Consider the following 8,114-nt stretch of genomic DNA (forward strand, 5'->3'; position numbering starts at 1 on the left):
TGGAAGATCCCTAAATATCGTCTCAGATTAAATCTTCTCCCCCTCCCAAATTGCTTACTTCTCTGAACTTGTTCTCCAATGTCTCTATGCCCTTCTTAATCATACACCATATATATAAGTAATAAATGCATTGTATCCACCCGGTATCATGATGCTGTATATAGTGGACATGGCAGTGACTAATCCAGACAGTGCCCAGGACATGAAGCTGTAGAAATTGTCACCCACACACCAATGCCAGTTGTCCGTGGACATACCCGATCTCGTCTGCCCTTGGAAGCTGAGCAGATTCGGGCCTGGTTAGCACTCAGATGGGAGACAATCATGGTGATGAGGTACAAAGCACTGGGAGTGCTGGGGTGTAGCTGCCAATGCCCTGGACATCCCCATGGTCCTGATGCGGTGCCCTCCACCAGGTCATTCTTGGTGGTAGACTCTAGTGTCAGCCTCTTCCCCATCCCTTTCACCACCTGGCCTCCCTGCTCCTTGGCAAAGACCAGAGAGCCTGTCCCAAACCCCAAAGTCCTGACTCAGTTTACAGGTCCAGCAGTGCTGCCGGGGTCAGCGGCCTCACTTCCCAGCTGGGGCTCTCTTCATAGTGCTCCCAATGGGCACAGAAGCAAAGCCAGGGGAAGCTGCTTGGTGTGAATGGAGTCATCAGGAAAAGCTGCATCTGCGTTTCTTTAAAGAGCCTGCAGACTGCTTGACCCCTGCCCACTTCTCATCCTGATGGCAGAGATAGGGTGTCTAGGTTGAGATCTAGAACTATCTCAGGTTATCTTAGACTCTTTTTTTTTTTTTGGTCTTTTTCACTTTTATGGGTACCAGGGATCGAACTCACGACTGCCTGCTTGCAAGACAGGCGCTTATGCCGCTGAGCTAAAACCCCAGCCCCTAGACTCTTAACTTTTGCATCTGACCAAACATTTTCCAAAGGAGTCCTCCAGCCCCACTGCCCCTAACGCTAAGAACACGGTAAGGTAACGTCTGGACCCTGTGGAAGGGGCTTCTCTATCTTGCGTGGCCCGCCCACCTTATGCTTCACCATCCCTGGGGAATGTGTGGACTGGTCACCTGCTCATGCTCTGTGATGACAGAAGCATGTAACTTCCCCCCTTGGGAGCATGTCATTTTGGAATAACTTGAATTCGTGTTCCCATGTTCCCATGCCATGGTCACTTGTATTTGGCTCAGGATAAACTATTTCCTTTAAAGCAGAAGCCTTGTTTTAGGTCAGTAACAGTTTCTCAGCACCAGCCACTTCCAAGGGAACCCACAAACCTGCATCCCACACATTGATTCTCAGATGTCCATGTCTGTAGTTACATACTACACAAACGCAAAGTCCTTCCATTGGACTCCACTTTGACTTCCGGTTCAAAGCTGAAGCACCACTCAGAGGTGTGTGTGTGTGTGTGTGTGTGTGTGTGTGTGTGTGTGTGTGTGTGCGCGCGCACACGTGTACCTGTCCATGAGCTGGTGCCTTGGTCAGCTCGAGCCTTCCTTGGAGACAACCCTAAGGCTAGCTGGCTTTCCTCCAACTTCATGTAAACTATATTTTGCCTGTGACCAAGATTATGTAAATATCAATGTTTTACTTTTCATTATGTAATATTTTACAGACACCAGTTTAACTGACATGGCCATATTTTTGTCTTTATGTTCAGATTGTGGATGCCAGAGTATTTTGTCCACATTACAGGAGTCCTCCTATGTAAGGGGAAACCTTTGAGATCCCCAGTGGGTACCAGAAACTACAGATAGTAGTATCAAATCCTACATTTACTGTTTTTTAAAGTATGCATATCTATGATATGATTAGGTATAGTAAGAGATTAGGAACACTAAGAAGAATTATAGCAATATCTGTTACTATATTGTTCTCTTTTATTACCAGCACCAGTAGTGTTTTTGTTTTTTGAGATGGGGTCTTACTATGTAGTTCAGGTTGACCTTGAACTCACTAGGTAGCTCACACTGGCCTCAAACTCATAGTGATCTTCCTGCCTCAGCCTTCCAAATACTGGGATTACAGTCATGCTCCACTACACCCAAGTGCCAGCACCATTACTCTTGTGCACTGACGCTATTATCAAGTAAAATAAGAGTACCTGAATATAAGCACAACAGATGGTCTGGTGACTGCAGTGGCTACTGAAATGAGTAACAGGAGGGTAGGGTATGCAGGGTGGATACACTGGATAAAAGGAGAATACTCCTGGGGTAGGAAAGAGACAGTATGAGCTTTCACCACACTACCCAGAACATTGCAATTTAAAACTTGTTTATTTCTTGATTTTTCCATTTTTACTTTTGAGCTGCAGTTGACTGTGAATAATCGCACCACGGAGAGCAAGGCCTGGAATGCATAGGGACTGCCGTATTAAGTCTACGTGTTTCTTAGGTACAGTCAAGTGATGTCACATAATTGTATAGTTATGTTCAGTTCTTAACTTTCTGTGCCTCAGCAGGAAGCTGCCAACCTTCCAACTGTCTCTACTATGTCTGGTCAACACTCCTCTATCAACCCAGGGAACAAAATCTATCAAAACCCATCATCTGCCTTCCAGCCCCTGCTCAGCTACAGGAATTTGGCTTCAACTTCAGTTTACACCTAGTCCCTCCCCTCTGGCTGATGGAGGAGACTTTTGTTCCTTGCCAAAAGTGGAACAAGAATCTCAGTCACCGTCCTTCAGGAAAGAGGAAGCCCTGCTTGTATTCCACAGGGAGGACCACGCCTCGCTGCAGTCTGAGGGTGCTTGAGCCTCCTTGCAGGCATCAGCAGTCCCAGCAGTGCGATATTTAACCCTGAGTCCCAGCCAAGACCTTGGAGGCTGGAGCTCTGCAGGACAAGCAGATGGTCACAGCCAGGGACCCTGTATTGGCATAGGATAGTTTCAGGGCTTTGCCAAGTCTGAAAAGCTGTCCCTGAAGTGGCCATGGTCACTGCCTTTGGTCAGTCCAAGCCTGTGGACAGCTGTTTCTCTTCTATTAGCCAGCAAGGTCTCTCCACCACCTGTGGACTCCAACTGCTGGGAGTGCAGTGGGTTTGGGGGAGGCATGCAGGAGGGAGGGAAAACCGGGAAACTTGGGAGGCAAGGAACCAACGAAAACTTCACCCTGGAGTTTTGCTCCTTGGACTGAGAATCAGTTACTGGGGGTCAATTGGAACCCATGGTGAAGTGGCCCCCAGGACCCGAGGGCATCTCAGTGAGCCTCCATTAATCAAACACCTTAAAACAAGGAGGGATACGGACTTCATGAAGTTAAAGGCATCTCCTTGGCGGACATGGTCGTGAAGCTGAGACAGAAGACTCATTGTGATTTTGAGGGCAGCCTGAGCTACACAGCAAGTTCACGGCCAGCTTGAACTACATAGTAAGATGTCTCAAAAAAAGAAAAAAAAAATGAGAGGAAGAGGCAATTATGCAAAATTGTGTCACTGTAATAGATTAACTAATGGACAACACAGCATGATGCTGTGTGGGGAAGGCCCACCTGAGGATTATTGACAACCGCCTAAGAGGCGAACCAGAGGGGAGATGGCCTGCTGTTTTCACTGGAGAAGCCTGTCCTGCTGGCTTTCCTCGTGTGAACTCCGCTGTTACTGTCAGAGGAGCTCAGGTCCTCGCTGTTGCCGATGGCGGCTGTGGTTCTCTTCAGGGAAGCTCTGGTCTGTGCTTTGGGTCCCTTCCTGGCTCCAGTGCAGATCCCTCAGCCTGCTGGCATAGATCCCTCATCAGGCTGGCACAGACTTTCTAGCTTCTGCCACTAACCTTTGGACTTTCCCAGTGCAGATCCTCAGTGCAGACTTGCATGAGACATTTCTCTCACTGCTGGGACAAAATAGTCAACACCCAAAATGAAGGAAGGAAAGATTTATTTAGCTGTTTGTGGAGGTTTCAGTCCATATCAGCTGGCTTCAAGGCAGGGTGGCATTGCACTGGGGCAACACTTCAAGGCAGCAGACAGCAAAAGCAGCCTGAGCAAAAGGGGCTGGGAAAGAAGCCTCTTCTCCCTTATATTGTAAGCAGGCTACACCCTCTCTTCCCACCCCACACCCTACCTCAGTCAGGGTAGGTGTAGCATTCATAAAATCTCCTTGCCCTGCTCTTGCACAGGATGTACATATTTACAAAGAATGAAACCTGGCTCCCTGCTGAGTCTCTTAAAACTTCTAAACTGCTCAACTGGACACAGTATATCCACCATAATGAGGCCCAGCCCAGAACTTTTGTCGTCGAGGATCTTCCTGACTTAGAAAGCTAAGTCTGTCATAATAATTTTTTTCTGACAAAACATTTTTTGGTTCACTCTATTTTAAAGAGGCCATTCAGTAAGGCAGAGGGCAGGGTGAATGTATCTGAAAAATATGTCAAGCATCCATATGCGAGTGCAGGACCCCACACACCTTGTTAATTATAATCCCCCTCTCATGCGGCGGGTTAAGACGTGCAAGTCCTGTTCATCTCTAGCCCTCAGTCACTCTGTCTTTCGCTTCGGATCACTAGTGAACTGTGGAGCTGATCCTCTCCTTCCTTGGTTTGCTTGAAGCCTGATTTTGGAAGGCCTTGAATGCCAGATTATGGAGTCACAGCTGACTGTTTGGGTCATGGACTCAAGCAAGGGACTGATACAGACTAGCAAGGTTAAAAACCCCTAGCTAAGCTGGGATTCTGAGTCTGGAGCATGAAAGTCACTTACACACCCTGTTTCCCATCCAGTATCATCACCTCTAGGCCTAACTTCCTATCTAAACTTTTTCATTGTAAACAGAAATCATTTTAGGTTGATACGATATATGAGCTGGTAAATATGGACATTTTTATTTTACACATTATTTATTTGGTTTTTTTGGAGACAGTATTTCACTGGATAGCCTAGGCTAGCCTAGAACTCACAGCACTCCTCCTGCCTCAGCATCCCAAGTGTTGGGATTACAGATGTGTACTACTGTGGCTGGCTTCTTTCCAGAATTTTTTTTTTTGCCTTTTTCTTTTTTATCGGTACCAGGGATCGAACTCATGACTGCCTGCTTGCAAGGCAGGCGCTTATGCCCCTGAGCTAAATCCCCAGCCCCCTTTCCAGAATTTTATCCAAATTGTTTTTTAATTGGTACCAGGGATCGAACTCACGACCGCCCAGGTGCTTATGCCGCTGAGCTAAATCCCCAGTCCCCCAAATTTTTATATTGACTTTTACTGATCATTTAATCTTATTTCTCTGCAACACAAGACTGTGGCACAGAAAATGTTTTTCTTATTTCTAGTGACCCCAAGGCTCTAGGTATTAACATTTCTTCATTAGTATACAATTAATCAAAGCAATATAAATATATTCCAAATATTAATAATAAACATAAAAAATACATTTTTAGTCAGGCATGGTGGTACACATCTGTAATCTCAGCTCTTGGGAGGCTGAGGCAGGAGGATCACTGTGAGTTCCAGGACAATCTCAGGGGTACAGTAGGTTCCAGGTCAGCCTGAACTACAGAGTGAGACTCTGTTTCAAAAGAAAAATTGGAAATTAATTTTTTATAAAATAAAGGGAGATTAATAAACAATTAATCCTGTACTCAGAGTGTTCTTTTTGGCTCTTTTTTTTTTTTTTTTTTTTTTTTTGTCTTTTTCGTTTTTTATCGGTACTGGGGATTGAACTCACGACTGCCTGCTTGCAAGGCAGGAGCTTATGCCTCTGAGCTAAACCTCCAGCCCCTTGGCTCTTCTTCATCTTCCCATTTTTATAGCTGAGTTCTCAGAAATGTTGGTCAAATAATTTAGCAGGTGAAACTGGAATGTTTTCACTTTGTTGTTGTTTTTCAGACAGAGTCTTGGTACATAGTTCAGGCTGGCCTTGAACTCAAAGTGATCCTCCTGCCTCAACCTCCTGAGTGCTGGGATTATGGGCATGTGCCACCACACCTGGTGAGATTGGAAAGTTCTCTTACAGCAGTGTCATTCATCCAATCTTCCAAACTGCATTTCAAAAATCCAGCAGTCTATAAGACCTCCTCCTTCCCCTTGGTTGAAGACAAAGAACTGGAATCCTAACTTCCAAAGGATGCTGCCAACCACTCAGTCATTCGCTTTTGTCACGTCAATGCCATCATTTCTAACTGTCTCTATTTGTCACTTTAGAGAATATCGTTTCCATAACAAAAGCCATTAGTGAGATTCTGGGTACAAGAAGGCAGTTTTTTGTAAAGGAGGATGCGGTTGTGGGCAAATTTCTGGGTTGTATTAATTTCAGAAAAGAATATATATGAAAATTCAAGTTCTAAGTTCTGGAAATGGATTTTTTTTTGGAACTGGGTATCAAACTCATGACCTTGCACTTGCCAGGAAGGCACTTGTACCACTGAGCTAAATCCCAGCCCTGGAAATGGGTTCTTGAAAATTCTGTTCCTCTGAGTCCCTTGGGTAGCACTCTTTCGTGGCTCCTGGTTCAGGTTACTTTGCTGACTGAAGCCCATTATGCTCTTGACCTTTGGCACTGAAAATATAATGGGCCAAACTATTAAAGAAGCAAGATGGGTCCTACTGAGATGGAAAAGAAGGCACTGCATTCTACATGTAGGTGAGTTTACTGACTATGAAACTGCAGTTGGGAAACCTAGATCCAATGCATAAACAGAACTCAGGTGCTTCACGGTAAAAATAAAAAAACTAAAGGCATATGGCCTTAAAATCTACACAAAAGGAGTCATTTTCTTATGGTTGAAAGTTGTCAGTGTCTCGAGTATAAATTTTACTGCCATAATAAACCCGACGACATCGAATGAGTAACTGCGATGGTACTGCTGGCAGAGTTCACAGATGGCAAATGACATCTGTAGAACAATGTGACAGCTGAAAGGACATTAAAACTCTATGCTTCTGCAGGAAGGGAGGACAGCACAGTGGTTCCCAGGCAGACTGGTTCTCAGTGCCCTCTTGGGGACACTGGGCAATGTCTGAAGACTTCTGCTGTCCTGACTTGATGAGGGTGATTCTAGTGGAATCTGGTGTGAGGGGTTAGGATGCTGCTCAAGAAGGCATGGGATGGTCCCCCAAGGAAATTACTCATCCCCAAAGCCAACGGTGCCAGGGCATCTGCATCTGGGTCCTTGTTATGCCATCTGTGTGCTGTGTGACCCCACCCTAGCTACTTAACCTTTCTGAGCCTCAGCTTGCTCATCTGTGTATCGAGCTGGTGACTGCTACTCACACTGCCCAGGCGCCATTCCACATGTTATTTTATTCCCTCCTTCCACTTCTTTGTGAGGTCCTATTACTTCATTTACGGGTGAACATGAACTAAAATAGTGTAATAAGCATTATTTAGAAAGCACAGTGAGGATAATCAATCAACTGTCACTTAGGGCTTTATTTTTTAATAAAGATACATTGAGCTAAGCATATTTTTTTTTTTGTCTTTTTCCTTTTTATCGGTACCGGGGATCGAACTCATGACTGCCTGCTTGCAAGGCAGGAGCTTATGCCGCTGAGCTAAATCTCCAGCCCCAAGCTAAGCATATTTTTTTGATAAAGAATCTGTTTGCCTTTGTTTTTGAACTAGGGATTGAACTACGACCTCATGCTTGTCAGGCAGGCACTTGTGCCACTGAGCTAAATCCCCAGGATCTCACCAGGCTGGCCTCAAACTTCAGGCAATACTCCTGCATCAACCTCCCCTGTGATGGAATTACAGGTGTGGACTACTATACCTGGCTGCATATTTTCATGGATACCAACAGTTTTGGCTGTGACAAGTAATTCTTGGCAGCTGGATTTCGTGCTGCACACCTGTGACCCCAGCACTCTGGGAGGCTGAGGCAGGAGGATTTAAAGTTTGCCCCCAGCCCAGGCAATTTAGCAATATCCTGTGCCACTAAAAGGAAAAAAGTGATGATGGTATACAGGCCTTCACGATGTGGCTTCTTCTGTAGTCATATTCTGCTCCAGAACCTTTTCACTTGCTCTTTTCTCTATGTAGGCAAGGTTAGTTCCCTAGTCAGCCTCATCTCCAAAGTCACGCGATCTGGGACACCTTTCTAGAACATTCAATAAATACCACATACTCCTTTTCACTTGCTCTTTTCTCTATGTAGGCAAGGTTAGTTCCCTAGTCAG

Source organism: Cavia porcellus, unplaced genomic scaffold, assembly GCF_034190915.1.
Source record: "Cavia porcellus strain 051 isolate PalLab524CR breed Dunkin Hartley unplaced genomic scaffold, mCavPor4.1 scaffold_40, whole genome shotgun sequence".
Taxonomy (NCBI): Eukaryota; Metazoa; Chordata; class Mammalia; order Rodentia; family Caviidae; genus Cavia; species Cavia porcellus.